A 17179-nucleotide genomic window follows, 5' to 3' on the forward strand; every position below is an offset into this window, starting at 1 on the left:
GTCAACCACGCCATCCTGATCAATTGACTCTGTGAGAACCTGGGCATCATGGATCAGGCTGTGGAGTGGCTGACCTCCTTCCTCTTAGACCGCCCCTCCCAGGTCCAACTTGGTCCCTTTCACTCGGCCACCTCTCTCTACATGTAGCGTTCTCCAGGGCTCTATCCTCTCACCCTGGTTTTTCAACCTCTACTTGGCCCCTTTGACCCACCTGATCTCTGCCTTTTCCTCTAATTTACAGTGTTATGCGGATGGCACTCAGCTTTCCTTCAGGCTCCCCTCATCCTACTCTCCTCTCTCGCTCATTCCTGGTGTCATCATCAACTCCACTCTCTCTTTCTCTCCTCACATCGTGTATGTCGCCAAGAAGTCCCACTACCAGCTGCACCCCCTCAAAGGGACTCTTCCATTTTTCAATTGCCCCCAGAAGCTCACTGTCTACAGAGCTCTGGTTCTCTCTAGGGTGGACTACTGCAACAGCCACTTTCTCAATCTGCCTTCCTCTACTCTCCGCTCTCTGCAACTAATCCAGAACAGGACTGCGAGACTTATCCTTGGCATCAAGCCCAGGGACTGTATCTCTCCAGCCGTTAAATCTCTACACTGGCTCTAGGTGGCTGCAGGATCAAGATCAAGACCCTTTTCATTGTCTACAAGGCTTTCTGGGGCTGGGATCCGCACTACATCCAACACTATCTTCCAAAATACCTTCCTTCTCGAACCCTAAGGGTTTGATGCTTCTCCAGGCAGAGAGTGGGGGGGGTAGATCCTTCTCCCCTGTAGGTGCCTCCCTCTGAAATGGCCTACCTGACCCTCCCAAACTTGAGCCAGACCACCTGAAGCTCCGGAAGCAGCTCAAAATGTTCCTCTTCTCCTCTGCTTTCTCTCTCTCCCTCTCCTGCTGACCTACCTGTCCGCTGTACCAACTGGTTGCTTGGCTACCCTCTGTCTCACTGAGTCCAGGCACTTTCTTGATCAGTCACCCTTACACTGCCTCTAGGCCTACCATGCAGTTATGGGCTGTAACTATAACCCTACAGTCCCTTGTTCTCCTTGCACTACCCAGAGCCGCATCTGCCCTGGTGGCACTTACTCAGAGCATTGCTGCCCTGTTTTCCCCTCCTCCCTCCCTTGCACTTCCACCCTCCCTTTCCCCTTGCACTTCTCGTTCTCGCACTTGCACAATCTGAATGACACAAGGCTTAGTAAGATCATTTGTCTTGTCCTCCCTCAGTTTTCCTTCCCTTGTCTTGTCGTGCTTAAAAACACTTGTATACAGGTGCGTTATATATGACTTATCATATCACAACATATCATTTTATCACTGATGCCCAGATAAATATACAGTGCCGCAGTAAGAAACGGCTAGACTGGCAGAACCCAAATGCCAGTCTAGCCAGTTAATTACACTTAGCAGGACTGCTTTATCAGAAATGCCCAGTTAAAAAAAGTCATACCAAACTGAGGAATGACTAGACTGGCTGCACCAAAATGCCTCTCTAGCCACTAATACCACATATCATGCCTGCTTAGCATGGACATGGGCGACTGTTATGAATTATTGCACAGCCCCACTCCCCATACATCCCTGCTCCCTCCCATCCCCTACCCCAACCTTCAAAATCAGCTCATTGGCCCAGAATTACCTCCATGTCCCTCTTCCTTGTCCCAGTCCTTACGTATGAGTCTCCTTGCCTCACTGATAAGTACTGGGATGAGGAAGAGTGGGACTAGGAGTAATGAAAATTACAGGTAGCTAAATCAGGCATTACCTTCATGTACCTCTACCTTATCCCAGTACTTGTGTATAAGGCATAGTGCCTCATACACAAGTACTGCTTCATACACAAGTACTGGGATGAGGAAGAATAGGGCTAGGTATAAAGAAGATTACCAATAATTAATAAAGGCATTAAACACAAGTAGTGGCGCAACACCATTGAGCTGACTGGGCTTCAGCTCCCCCCCCATTGAAATTGTGGGCTATATTGACTTGACCTGGCTGACCTACAGAGCAGATGCCGGACAGAAAAGGACACAGATGTTAAATGGCACCTGGGTTTTGCCGTTAACAAGGGCCCAGCCCAGCAATTACTAATGTACAGCATTTCACTGTTAGTACCTGCATTCAAATGCCACATTTTTTAAGCAATTGAAATTGTGATGTGGGTTTAGTACTTGCATGCCAGGGGAGTGATTGGAAGGGTGGAGAGGAAACAGGGGACCAGTCATTCTCACAGCAGCCCATGAGTAGGTGCTTTCAGACCTAAAGGAGAGAGTTAACTGCTTGTAACTGTTACTCACCGCGCCTATACTGCCAGGGGCGATGTCGTCTCGGAGGTAGGAGAAGCCACAAAGCCAAGATCGACAACGAGCTTGATTCGAAAATGACCTCCCACAATTCAGGCCTCCTCAACTTGAGGGAAACTCTTTTTTACAATACACCCCTCTGCTGTTGTAAAGAGACAGACAGAGGAGTTGATCCCAAAAAAGAGCAGGGGACACACTGACCGCTTACACCGATGCTGAAAAAGAAACAACTGTTAATGGTCTGCACAAGTCTCATCAAATACAATCCCACTAGAGAACAGAGTAAGTACCTCGTATTATCTTGTTAAAGACAGGAAGTCCCAGACCTAAGGAATAGGGAATATATTACTGAATGGATAGAAGTTCTTAATGCCACCCCCTCATATTCAAGAATAAATTCTTACCAACTAATATGATGCCACAGGTCAAGTGAAATGAAAACGGGCCAACCCAAATTTAGAATCAACGACAGGAAAAAATAACAAATAGGAAGGTTAGTATGGGAACCTAACACGGGCGGCACGAGGGACGCACTGGTGACGGGATGGTGTACTGGTTCAGCAGAGCATTCTAAGTGCACTTGAATAATTCAAGGTTTTTGTAGTTCGGTATGGCCAGGTCTGGGAAATAACCAAATGAGTTTCAGGACTTGGGAATCAGAGAATAAGTTGGCTTCTGGGAAATGTAGTTTGAATGCACTGGTATGAGAAAACTCGAGAGTAATTAAAGAATAGAATACTGTCTCCAGAAAAACTCGGATTTGCTTATCCACAGCTGGGAGAACCTGCATCTGATTCAAGAGACGCCGAGGATGTTAACTGGGCGATGCCGCGTGCAGAAGGTAATCCGATTGGAAGCAGGACCTCCTGTGGACTGCGATGGAAGCAGTACTTCAGAACGAGTTATAGAAGAAAAGGATTCCCGCGGGGGTAAACGCTGTGACCAGAACAGTAAGAGAAAGCAGGTTGAATGCAGTCCGGGGATCGTTACCAGGTAGACCAAGTCTGTACTAATTCGGAAGGCAGGAGCTGGTCGGAGGACGAAGCAGGGTCGAAAGCCGGGTGATCAAACAAAGAGACGAAAGGTTCTTAGCAGGTAAAGGTCAGAGGAGTAACTTCAATTAGAAGCACTGGAAAACAGGAAGAGAACCTATTTAACTTCCTGAACTGAGCGGGGCATGAACGTGAGTAAGCCGTTATGGCGTACTTCGGGTCCTCACGTGACTTGGACAATGGGTCTTTGTTGTTATTCTCCATGGCAACCTCCATTCATTCTAGACGGAAGGAGTTCTGGACAGACACTTACCACGGGAGTGAACCCAGATCTTGGATGTTGTCCGTGGTTGTTGCGCGGCCAAGGTCCTGTGCATAACAGTAACATTGAAGCTGCACTAGAATAGTCTCATTAAAATGCGTAAAGAACTTAGATGCCCCCTCACAAATATGTTTTCTCCTTCCCACCACACGTGAAGTTAGCGCCTCTCCCAATATTTGAAGGGTTAGCCCTGTAGGTTTTGTTGCACCCCTGAACACAAGCACACACACCATTCACCATATATACACACGCACACCCAGCCATCCATATATTTAAGAGTGCACTCTTTCACCATAAAGGCACACCCAGGCAGCCACCCGTACATTTAAGTGTGCAACCTTTCACCACACAGGCACACACACCTAGGCACCTACGCATACATTTAAGTGTGCACCCTTTCACCATACAGGCACACCCAGGCAGCCACCCATACATTTAAGTGTGCATCCTTTCACTGTACACGCACACCCAGCCACCCATACATTTGTGCGAACCCTTTCACCATACACTCACACAGTCACATATACATTTAAGTGTGGACACTTTCACCATACAGGCACACCCACGCAGCCACCCATACATTTAAGTGTACATCCTTTCACCGTACACACACACACAAACGCATAACCAGCCACCCATACATTTGTGTGCACTCTTTCACCATACACTCGCACACGCACACGTCATGGGTTGAGGGGAGCCATTATACTTCAAAAATACATAGGGCCTCATTAGGACCCTGGCGGTGACGGTATGAACGGTGGCGGGAAGGCACCGGCAGCATTCATACCGCCCCGCCTCATTACGAGTTCTGCTTGCGGGCTCCTGACAGCCCGCCAGGTCTTACCTGGTGGGCTGTGCAGCACCAACAAGCATAACTCGTACTTGCGCCGGCACCATTAACAACAGTGCCGGCGCAAGCATGCTCCCCAGCCCAATTCTGCCCTATGGGGCAGAATGGGGATCTGGAGCCCGGCAATACCGCCACTCGTGAATGGGCAATTACTGGCCCATTCATCTCGCAATGGGCCGGTTATTGCTCAATCGCGGGAGGCGGTGCCTGAAGCGAGCATGGCGGCAGTCGTGCCTGCCATACAGGCAGGGCTACTGCCATGCTCTTAATGAGGCCCATTGTTTCTTTTTGAAGTTACTCTGACTTCATAAAGAAATTATTTCTGTTAAGGACTGAACCATAATGGAAATCATTTCTTTATGAAGGCAGAGTGACTTCAAAAATAAACTATTTATTTTTGAAGTCATAGGGCTTCTCCACCCCATGACATGGAGGCCTCCAGGCTAGGGTCTTCATGTCATGGGATGGAGGTAGCCACCAGACTTTTTGTATTCACTCTGCCTTCATAAAGAAATTATTTCTCTTACAGAAATAATTTCTGCAGAGTCAATTCAAAAAGAAAATGTAAAAAAAAAGTTGCTTTTTTTTTTTTTTTTGGTTTTACTCCAAGAGGGGCCCCCTTCCAGAAAATGTGGTCGGTGCGGGACCCCTGTTACGCCAGTGCCCCTCCTCTGCACTTGCGCAATCTCAATGTCACCTGGCCTAGTAAGATCGTTATCTCTGTCTCCCCTCTGTTCCCCGTCTTGCCTCATCACGCCTTGAAACACTTGTGTATAGGCGCGTTATAAATGCCATATCATATACCATATGAGTCTGTGTCTGTCATAAAACAATATTACCGGGGCGTAGGAGGCGATATCTGTGAATTTTAGTCTGTAGGTGTCTATGTAATGACTGTAGCTGGCCATTGAAATGTGCACTTGACACATAAAAGCCAGGCCTATCGACTATGACAGCAATTGTTCTTGCCTGCATCTCGGTGCCCAACTTTTCAGGAACCAGCAAAAGTCGACACGCACATTTGTGTTTGTTTCCTAGACAGCAGCTGTGTTCAATTTAGGAACAAATCCATTACCTGCGTCATGAAGTGACCCCTATCACCCTTGCTCTCCGCTCCAGAAATAATTCTCCCTGGGAAAGGAGTGCTCAGCTGCTTTGCTTTAGACCTTTACACCCACTGCAGTGACCTGACTTTCCCCACCCAGGCAGCAGGAGTCTAAGGCCTCGCAGAGAGGCAGAAGTCCCATATGTCTGCAACAGGCCTACGGTCCCTGCGCCAGCAATAATCAGCAGGTCATTATGCACGTCGTTCCGGGTGGCACCTCCCCACCCTTGCCGGCCATTCTGGATTCCTCACTCACGTCTTACACAGCCCCTTTGCCCCTAGGCTGAGTAGTGCCTGTTCCCTACCTAAGAAATAACATAGCCAACAAATTTTGTTTGTGGAAAAAATCATAGGCCGTAGGCAATTTATTTTCTTACAGAAAATACATAACAACAACAATATCACAATTTTATTGCTTTTGGGCACCTTGTGTCCAGTTTTGGAATTGCCCAAGGCTCCTCCCGAGTCTTTGTTCCCTTTGGGCCTCCGTTCCTGGGCACATGCCGCCTACGACTTTCTTGCACCGTGTACCGCAAGAAAGTACTCGTCGTTCTGGCTCCTGCTTGCCTCCTCCTTCTTTTGTTATCCTTGTAGGGTGGGTTGGGTGGCAAACGTTTTTTCTTTCCCCTTTTCCAGGCCCTAGGAGCTTGCCCGAGAGAGGTGAGCCCCTTACCTGGTCTGTGCTGTCTCCCCTTTCCTGGGCTTACTTATGCTCCTCATGCCCTTTGTTCTTCTCCTGAGGGCCGGGCTTCCCTGGCCCCCTGCTGCTACCCCTCACACCTTACCCAGGTGTCATTTCCTGGGTTTCCTGTCCCTTTTGTGCTGTGGGCGCCATTTGGCCGCCCCTCCCTACGGCTTTCCCGCCGTTTCTCCCCCACCCCGCGCCTAAAATCACAGGCCCTTCATCGTGCCGTATTTCATACGGCCCGGGGCCTGGGGCATAGGCTGAGTAGTGTGGGATCCCCTTGCTCCCGTTATCTGTTCCCTACCTAAGAAATAACATAGCCGACCAATTTTGTTTGTGGAAAAAATTATAGGCCGTAGGCAATTTATTTTCTTACAGAAAATACATAACAACAACAATATCACAATCGTTTGCTTTTGGGCACTTTGTGTCCAGTTTTGGAGTTGCCCAAGGCTCCTCCCGAGCAGTGGTCGAAGTCTACAAAAAGAAGTAGTGGAGCTATGTTCCCTGCTGGCCTACACCCACTCCCCACAAACCACATCCCCACGCGCCCTCCCACACACAATCCAAATCCCCAAACTCTTGCACCTGCTGTTTTAGGGAACGTTCAGTGCAGTGCACTAAAAGTGCAAGCTGCAACGTCTTCCTACACTTTTATTTTAAAACGAAACCATTCGGGAACGGTTTCTTTTTAAAATAAAAGTATAGGAGCTGTAAAACATAATTTAAAAAAGTAGAGGAGCACCACTCCCGACCGCTCCCGCTCACTTCGACCACTGCTCCCAAGTCTTTGTTCCCCTGGGCCTCTGTTCCTGGGTACATGCCGCCACACCTGAGTGGGTGCTGCCTCGCCCGCTCAGGAACCCCTCAAAAGTGCCTCTACCTGCATCCCCATTCCTGCAGTGCCCTGAAAATGTTGTCAGAGAAAACCCCCATCTCCTTTGTTGACAGGTGTACCCCGTCCTGGTGAAACATGTCTGGATTGTTTTGGGAGAGACCGTGTTTTATGAAATGGAGCCCTGTGCTCTCACCATATTTCTCCACTACTTTATTTAACTTCCTTCTTGCTGTCTCGATTGCCTGCCTCCGATGCGCCCCATACCAGACTCTTCGTGCTATTACCTCAGACATAAAGATTTCAGTTTTCCACCAACTGTGTGCTATGCTATGCAGGGACTCCCAGATGTTTCTCTGTAACTCTCCCCTATTCGTGTTTACTAAATCGTTCCCCCCGAGGTGTATAACCAGGTACTCTCGGGTGTCCCTGAAGCCGATCAGGTCTGACAACCTGTCGTGGATGTCCTCCCAGTGCATCCTCGGGAGGCCCCACCAGGACGTAATTGTGCTCTTGAAGTGGAGTCCTTGCTTTACTTCCTCAATCCATCTGCCTGCCTGTATCACGAAGGAATGCCCTCCTATCCATGCCGACTTGTAGGGGCCCGACTCTGTTGAAATGGGGAAAATAGAGCGTTTCATATCAGTTCCTGTCTTACGTATTTTTTAAAACATTGCGACTTCATCCCCCCAATCCTTTTCACCCCTTTTGCCCCCAGGTCCCCTGCCCATGCCGAAGTTGCTGCTCCCATCCTGAATGAGTGCGTTCCAAATTCAGCTGGATCCCATCCTGCTTTGGACACCGCTTGTTTCAGTACCGCCTGAAACTGGTACCTGCTGAGTGCGCTGCCGTCCCTATGTATTAACAGTTGCCCGTCGACCTCCGGACGAATATCTAGGAATTCTTGGGTGATGCATCTGGGACAGTGGTCCTTCTCTCTGATGCAATTGAGGTCTATTGCTCTACTTTCCCTGCTTGGTCCGTCTTAGATTTCCTTAACATTATGGACATACCCTTGCTTCACATACTAATGTTGCTTTTTGCCAGGCCATCTCCTGCTACCGTGTTACTGGCCACTAGTTCTCCTACTCTAAAAGCCCCATAGTATGCCAATGCAAATGCTGCCCTGAACAAGGCTGTTTCATATATGCTACTGCATGTACTTTGTAATACTTTTAATAGAATCACTAGCTTCCCAAAGTTTAGCGGCCTTCTGATGTCTGGTTTCTTCCCCTCCAACTTTGCCCAACCTTTCATTGCATATTTTATTCTAGGGCTGTTAGTTGGATCTGTTACCCCGGTTATCTTTGTTGTGTATGCCACTGTGGTTAGGTGCGCTGCCGCCCAGCTTTTCTTTTTTCCTTTGGCAAATGCCTTTTCCAAAAATTCACACATTTTCAGTTGAAATTTCCCCCACATCTTGCACTCTTGTTTCCAACAACACCTCTTTCACATGCTTTTCGTACTGCTTACCCGTTTTGTACCTTAGGGCGTTCCTGGTCAGTTTGTCTATGACCCGTTCCATCCCCTGTGGTTCTCCAACTTCTTTCGAGTTGACCTTGAGGCCAACCGTTCTTTCCTTTCCAATGCTTTTAACGGGACCCAGGCCTTCCGTGGCGTGGGCGTTCGTTCCCTGTCGGCGTCCGGTCTCAGCTCCCTGAACCTTCCCCACTGAAAACGAGATAAGGCATCAGCTACCATATTTGCTTCTCCAGCGATGTGTCTCGCCCTTATGCATGCATTCATTTTTAGACATTCCAGTGTGATGGCTCTCATCAATTCCAATACTATTGGGCATGACGCGCTACCTTTATTTAACACGTACACTACTGCCATATTATCCGATCATACTGCCAGCTCCTTATTTTTTTAGCTCTTCCGCCCCTGTGTACAATGCTGCCCAGATTGGAAAGAGTTCCAGGAGCGTTATGTTCTTTGTCCATTCCGCCTCCTGCCATGTTCCAGGCCATTTTTCCGCGCACCACCTTTTCCCTAGTATTGCGCCAAAACCAAAACCACCTGCCGCATCAGTGAACAGCACCCTTTTCTCTTCATTGTTTATAGGTGAGCGCCAGATGACTGACCCATTAAAAAACCTCAGGAATTCTGCCCAAATTTCTATGTCTCTCTTAATTCCTCCCCCTAGCCTGACCCTGTGGTGCCCCATCATGTCCCCTCTTGTTCTCAGCTCAATGCTTCTTTGGAACACTTTCCCTTGTGGTATGATCCTTCCAGCAAAGTTTAGTTTCCCTGCTAGTGCTTGCAGTTCTCTCACCGTAGCCTTGTTTCTCCCTTTTAGCTCTTTTATTGTTTTCAGCAGGTCTGCTACCTTGTCCTCAGGGATCCGGTATACCCCCTGCCTTGAGTCAATTTCTATCCCTAGGAATTGGATAACCTGTGTTGGGCCCATTGTTTTTTCCCCCGCCAGTGGAAAACCCCACTCACTTGTTATCTCTACAAATTTGTCCAGCGTTGCTTTGCATAGTTTTCATCCTTTGGGCCCTACGAACAAAAAATCGTCCAGGTAATGCACGATCTTGGCCTCCCCCATTTCTTTTGCGACTGCCCATTGCAGGAATGAGCTTACCCTCTCGAAGTATGCACATGAGATGGTGCAGCCAATAGGCAGGCATTTGTCTATGCAGTACTCCCCTCCCATTGCATGCATAACCACTTCTGTGATTTGCTGTTGACTGGCAAAAGCTGGAAGGCTGAGTTAATGTCTGCTTTTGCCATCCATGCCCCTTTTCCTGCTTTCCTGGCTAGTTCCACTGCTTCCTGGAAGTCAGAGTAGGTTACTGTTGCTTCGTCTTGCGGAATGCCGTCATTGACCGAAGCCCCGGGGGGATATGATAAATGGTGGATCAATTTGTATTCCCCTTCCTCCTTTTTTGGGACTAGCCCCAGCGGTGAGCATATGAAATTTTCAAATGGCAAAACTGAAAAAGGGCCCCCGATCCTACCTAGTTCCACCTCTTTCTGGATTTTTCTGGTCACTATCTTTTTGTTCTCCATAGCAGATTTTAGGTTTTTTGGGGATATTCTGTGATCCTTGCCCTATAAATGAGATGTTAAAACCTTCTTGAAAACCCTGTCTGATCATTATTGCAGCTTCCTGGTCCGGGAATGTCTGGAGCCACCCTTCCATCCTCTCAATTTTTACCGGTGTAGCCTCCTTCCCTCCCCCGCCCCTAGTTCCGTTTCTCGTTGCTTCTGTTGCTGGGTGCTGTTGCCCTTGTGCACTTGGAGCTGCTATGGTCACCTTTACAATTCTCTCACTTGTGGCTGAATTTGCACTTCCAGCCCCAACTGCATGGTACCCCTTTTTCAAAATTTCGACATTGCCCTGGCTCTGCCCGTGCTGTCCACGTGTTCCCGCTGCCACCTCCCTGCATAGTTGGTGGCAAGTTGTTCTGCCACCCTCTCTGTGAACCATATTGCCTGCTCTGAAAGCTTTGATCCCTAGATCTGTCATAGCTACTTTTGTATCTTCTGTTATTGTATCTATAATCAGATCTGTAATTATTCTGCCAATACTGCCTCTTCTGCTGCCCCCCTGAGTTCCGTTCCCTTGTTTCCCAGTTTTCCTTTAATACGTTAAATATGTAAAGGTTGAAATTTTCTTCATCCCATCCCATGTCTGAAAAACAGTCAATTTCTTTTCTGAACTTGTGGTCATACTCTTGCCATGCATCCCCCGCGAATGCCTTGTATACTTTCAACACCCTCTGCTGATATGCCACCAATGCTACCCCGTCCTCCGGGAATTTCTGCATTATAATTGTGGACATTATCTGGAAGGCTGCCATCCAGTTGTCAAAATGTTTAACTATTGTTCACCTCCTTAGCAGCCCTTTTTCATCTTCTTTTATGTCCTCTATAGACACATCCATCCCCCTTTTCTGGCAGCCCAATAGAGAAAAAATATCAATAAACTCCTTTCTCCATATCTTTTCCTTTACCTTGTCATTTATATACCAAGCCATTGCCTTCATGGACCTGCCCTGCGCATCCTTTCCTATTGTTGGTCTGCCGTACTTCATCATGACTGGTCCCCCTTCCTTGTCTGCTGCAACTGCCCCCGCTACCAATGGTGGTGCCACCCCTTGCGATGGGTTCCCTGCCACTGATACCGCTGTCGCTCCTATTGGTGCTACCGGTTGAGGATTGGTACCTTGCGGTACCCCTCCGGGCTTTGGTACCATTGGTGCCACTGGTGGCGCCAACCCATGCAGTGGGCTTCCTGCCCCTGGTACTGGTGTTGCTCCTAATGGTGCTACCGGTTGCGGATTGGCACCCTGTGGTGCCCCTTCTGGGTTTGGTATTACTGGTGCCCCCTGCGGTGCTGGGACCGGGGTTTCTACTGGTTCTGCCCCTGCCCTCCCACCCCCTCTGTTTCTCCTTGCTCACGACACCTCTCCACTTTACCCAAGCCCTTAAGTGCTCCCTCTCTTCCTCCTTGCTACTCCCTCCTTCTGATGAAGAACACCCTTGCACCTCCATGGGTCCCCTATAGCCCCTTCTGCCATTGGTTCTGGGCGACTTACCCGTACCTGTGACACAAGTTTTCAACATTTTTACAATTTTTCTCCCCACATCAATTTTCACAGTACCTTTGTTTTTCTTCTTCTTCTTCTTCTTCTTCCTGGGTGCCTCTGGCTGGTCCTGCAATCTCCTTGGCTCTTCTCTCCTCCTCTTCTGTCCTTGGGGCACTTCATCTTCTCCTTCGCTGCTGCTGGGCTCCACAAACAACAAAGGTGACACTGCCTTTGCCCTCTCCACCTTCTGCATTACTTCCAGCAACCATTGTGCCTCGTACTCCTTCTCTGCCTTCTTGGCCCATTCGCTGAACTCCTGGGCCCTTTTTGCTCTCTCTTCTGCCATCCTTCGTGTCTGAATGCTTCCTTTCTGCAGGGCTGGCTTCCTTTCTTTTCTCTCCTCTCCCTGTTGTGCCCTATCTGCTGACTCCTCGGGTCTTATCTCCCGTGCCTGTTTGTAAATCAGGCGAGTTGTGCCTTTGAAAGACTGCCCGTGTCTTTTTGTGCGTGCTGTCATGCACTATCTGCTGATTCCTTGGCTCTTGCCTTCCCTGCTTGCTGTAAATCAGGCGAGTTATAAATATTGGCCGAGTCTTTTTCGTGTGCGCAGTCCCCTTTAACAAAACCTGGTTTGTCTTCTGGGAGCCGTGCCCCCTGCCCCGTCAAGCTAGCGTGATTTCCTAGGCAACGGCCCGGGCGCACATAGCCCAAGTTTTCAATTTGCCACGTGTGGGCGGGTGGCCCCTCCTTCCTGCTCCATCTTGGCCCTGCGCGATCGTCGTGCACTCTCCGGCCTCCTCTCGGCCCCCTCGGAACTTCCACTTCGCCTTTCCTGGATTTTCCTTGATCTCCTCCCCGACACCCGGCTTCCGTCCTCCTATTCCCTGGATCCGATGATGGACGCCTGTTCGGCCGGGTGTTCACTGCCCGGCGCTGCTGCGACACCTTCTCCTGTGCACGCTGGCTGGTCCTCTGCGCAGACCTCCTGCTTCCGACCTGCTTCTTCTTCTGTGTACTCTGGATCTTCCCCGGCACCCGATGGTCCCCGCACTGCTCCGGTACTGGTAAGCAAAATCACTGCTGCTTCAGAATCAAGCCTGTACCGACAAGAGAAAGCCAAAAACAGTAAACCCGCAAAGAGTAAACGTTTTTTCTTTCCCCTTTTCCAGGCCCTAGGAGCTTGCCCGAGAGAGGTGAGCTCCTTACCTGGTCTGTGCTGTCTCCCCTTTCCTGGGGTTACTTATACTCCTCATGCCCTTTGTTCTTCCCCTGGGGGCCGGGCTTCCCCCGGCCCCCTGCTGCTACCCCTCACACCTTACCCAGGTGTGATTTCCTGGGTTTCCTGTCCCTTTTGTGCTGTGGGCGCCATTTGGCCGCCCCTCCCTACGGCTTTCCCGCCGATTCTCCCCCACCCCACGCCTAAACTCCCAGGCCCTTCATCGTGCCGTATTTCATACGGCCAGGGGCCTGGGACATAAGCCTACATGCCCGCGAGTCGTCACACCACAATGCCTGCAGCACGTCCGCGGCTGAGAGGGCAGAGGGAAACGTTTCTGGTTTCTGTCTCCGTCATGTGTCGCTTACATCACCCAAATTACACGCGAGCCCGCCAGCGGCCACGTGGCTCTGTTCACGCCTCGTGGTTTGTTTCTCACAGGGAAACAGACAGGGTACATTCGACTGGTAATGAGAATGGCGAAATTTGCACAAGATGACACGTGGGTCCCAACACTGGCACCTGCAGTATTTATTTATTGTATTATTATTATTTTAACTCATTTGCTGAGACGGAACCTAGTGCCAAGGAGCAACGGATCACTGTGCCTAGTGATTGCCGCAGCCCGCCATAATTCCACTCTGCCATGGAAATACCACAGATTTCGCTGCTTCAGGTGGTGACATTTTTTGGCAGCTTCTTTCCACACTCTCCCCTACAGAGCAACATGGGTGCAGAAAAAGGAGGGGCATCAGGGGTGGAGCCTGCCTCAACATTTTGGGGGACTGGATGGCCTTTATGAAAGCTGGTAGTGAGTGGCACCATTACACCTTGTGTGCTGTTGACTTATCCGCTTCCTCTGAAGTCAGGTGGCTGAATTGCTATTAGACTTTCCAAGTTTGTTTTGCCCATTGATGCATCTTCCACCCCAATTCAGAGAATAGTTGTCTTTTAACGAAGATGCAAACCATTGGGGCAGTTAAGTCTTTGGCTTCATCATAGGGGTGGTCTATTGACATGGCTTGGTTAGGCTTTTGTTCTCTGCCACTGTATTTTTGCTGCTGCTGCTATCATGTTAATGATGGTTTAAATATGAATACATACACGTATAGCCTATGTTCTTAATCTAGCTGGATATTTGAGTTAGCCACTGCTTGCTTCTGGCTGAACATCAGACTACAGCCTCAGGCCTGAGCTAACTACATGTTGAATGCAGCCACTGTTTAGCTATAGCCAACCTGCCTCTGTGCTAAATTGTACCTAGCTGCGTCCCGAGCGCAACCCCCTTACAGTCTAGCTGCGCTTCACCAAACCTAGCCTCCTATTTGATAGCACTGATAGCGTGACAGTATCACAACTCATCCCTGCTAGTCACCAAAAAGACGCAGCAGTCATTACATTATGCCGACTAACTCACAGAGCGGAGGAGCACTTTGGCACACCAGAAAAGCTGCCAACCCCCCTGCACTCCCCGTTCCCCCACACTCAGTACACATCCTAGCATCTGGAGGAACGCTCCCACCACACCACCCCCCTGCACCTGTCCACCCCTCGCCCTGGAGCAGTTATTTCCTCCACTGACTCCCGATCTGACTATGGGTTGATTTCAAAGCCATATGTATCACTCACCGCGCCCTCCAAAAGACAGGCCCAGAATACCTTCAACAGAAAATCACACGCTACCAACCCAACAGAAACCTGCGTTCAGGCACTGCACTCCTTGTGATCCCCACCTTCACAATGACTAGAACTAGAGGATCCTCCTTCTCCGTCCAAGCCCCTACTATCCGGAATTCAATGTTAACATCCGATACATAGAGGACCACCTGGCCTTCTGGAAGGCCCTCAAGAGATGCCTGTTCCCCCTACCACCCTGACAAACCCTGCCCTCTTAAGCTAGTCAACCACTTCAGGTAGGCCGGGGCAGCAAAGAACTTCCATGAAATCACAGAACGACTGTACAATTAATCTAATAATCTCCAGCAGAACATATGAGAGTGTCCATGCCACACCTACGAAACCAAGAAGCCAGTCGGGGAACACAGGTATGTATCACACTCCTTGTTATGGAAGATAGCCTAAGGCAAGGCCACCCACCCACATGCATCTGCATGCGGGGCAAAGCCACAGGAACCCCCACGACTGACTGGAGATTTGGATATTAGCAGCAAACATGGTACAATAATGCAGTTGTACTACACGCAAGTGATCCACTTGAAGTGAATTAGGAGATATTTTGTGTTAGGTGCAATTTAGAGCAGGAAAGACAAGTTCAGATCCTGATTTTGCTAGTTTTAAATGGAAAAGCCTTGACTTTATTAATAGCATGGAGGCACGGATTATCAGACCAGTATTTTTTTATTTTTGACAGCATCAAAAATAAAAAATATTTCAAAAAGTTTCTTCCTCTTGATATAACTCTAAAATTCCCATAATTCCCAGAGACCATACATTAGCGGTCATCCACCCTTTGTGTTCAATTCATAAATCGGATACACCCCCTTCCCAACTCTGCTTTTGATGAAGCTGCAATCCTTGGAATCAAAAACGAATTCCAGACATCCTGAGACAAAGACGATCCATGAAGACATGAAAAGGGATTCAGGACACTGCCCAAGCTCCAATCTGAAAAAACAGCCGTATAGTATTGATAAAAGATGAGGACCCTGGGGGGCAAGAAGAATAGCAAAACTAAAATGCTGATTTCCAGGCTGGGATAATAGTCGCCTCGGTGCCCTTTATAAGTCTCAATTTTTCCATTGTGTACTAGCAAAATTACCATTTAATAGCAAGGCATGGATGATTACTATTATGCAGGTTCAAAATGCTGATAATGCAGTTGTGGAAACATGGCCAACATGTTTACAGTGAACTTTGCTAAACACCAACCCATTAGATAGCACTGATAGCGTGACAGTATCACAACTCATCCCTGCTAGTCACCAAAAAGACGCAGCAGTCATTACATGATGCCGACTAACTCACAGAGCGGAGGAGCACTTTGGCACACCAGAAAAGCTGCCAACCCCCCTGCCCTCCCCCTTCCCCCACACTCAGTACACATCCTAGCATCTGGAGGAACGCTCCCACCACACCACCCCCCTGCACCTGCCCACCCCTCGCCCTGGAACAGTTATTTCCTCCACTGACTCCCGATCTGACTATGGGTTGATTTCAAAGCCATATGCATTACTCACTGCGCCCTCCAAAAGACAGGCCCAGAATACCTTCAACAGAAAATCACACGCTACCAACCCAACAGAAACCTGCATTCAGGCACTGCACTCCTTGTGATCCCCACCTTCACAATGACTAGAACTAGAGGATCCTCCTTCTCCGTCCAAGCCCCTACTATCCGGAATTCAATGTTAACATCCGATACATAGAGGATCACCTGGCCTTCTGGAAGGCCCTCAAGACATGCCTGTTCCCCCTACCACCCTGACAAACCCTGCCCTCTTGAGCTAGTCAACCACTTCAGGTAGGCCGGGGCAGCAAAGAACTTCCATGAAATCACAGAACGACTGTACAATTAATCTAATAATCTCCAGCAGAACATATGAGAGTGTCCATGCCACACCTACGAAACCAAGAAGCCAGTCGGGGAACACAGGTATGTATCACACTCCTTGTTATGGAAGATAGCCGAAGGCAAGGCCACCCACCCACATGCATCTGCATGCGGGGCAAAGCCACAGGAACCTCCACCACTGACTGTGGAGATTTGGATATTAGCAGCAAACATGGTACAATAATGCAGTTGTACTACACGCAAGTGATCCACTTGAAGTGAATGAGGAGATATTTTGTGTTAGGCGCAAATTAGAGCAGGAAAGACAAGTTCAGATCCTGATTTTGCTAGTTTTAAATGGAAAAGCCTTGACTTTATTAATAGCATGGAGGCACGGATTATCCAGACGAGTATTTTTTTATTTTTGACAGCATCAAAAATAAAAAATATTTCAAAAAGTTTCTTCCTCCTTGATATAACTCTAAAATTCCCATAATTCCCAGAGACCATACATTAGCGGTCATCCACCCTTTGTGTTCAATTCATAAATCGGATACACCCCCTTCCCAACTCTGCTTTTCATGAAGCTGCAATCCTTGGAATCAAAAACGAATTCCAGACATCCTGAGACAAAGACAATCCATGAAGACATGAAAAGGGATTCAGGACACTGCCCAAGCTCCAATCTGAAAAAACAGCCGTATAGTATTGATAAAGGATGAGGACCCTGGGGGGCAAGAAGAATAGCAAAACTAAAATGCTGATTTCCAGGCAGGGATAATAGTCGCCTCGGTGCCCTTTATAAGTCTCAA

The sequence above is a fragment of the Ambystoma mexicanum genome, chromosome 11 (genome assembly GCF_040938575.1).
Source record: "Ambystoma mexicanum isolate Mex_15411 chromosome 11, UKY_AmexF1_1, whole genome shotgun sequence".
NCBI lineage: Eukaryota > Metazoa > Chordata > Amphibia > Caudata > Ambystomatidae > Ambystoma > Ambystoma mexicanum.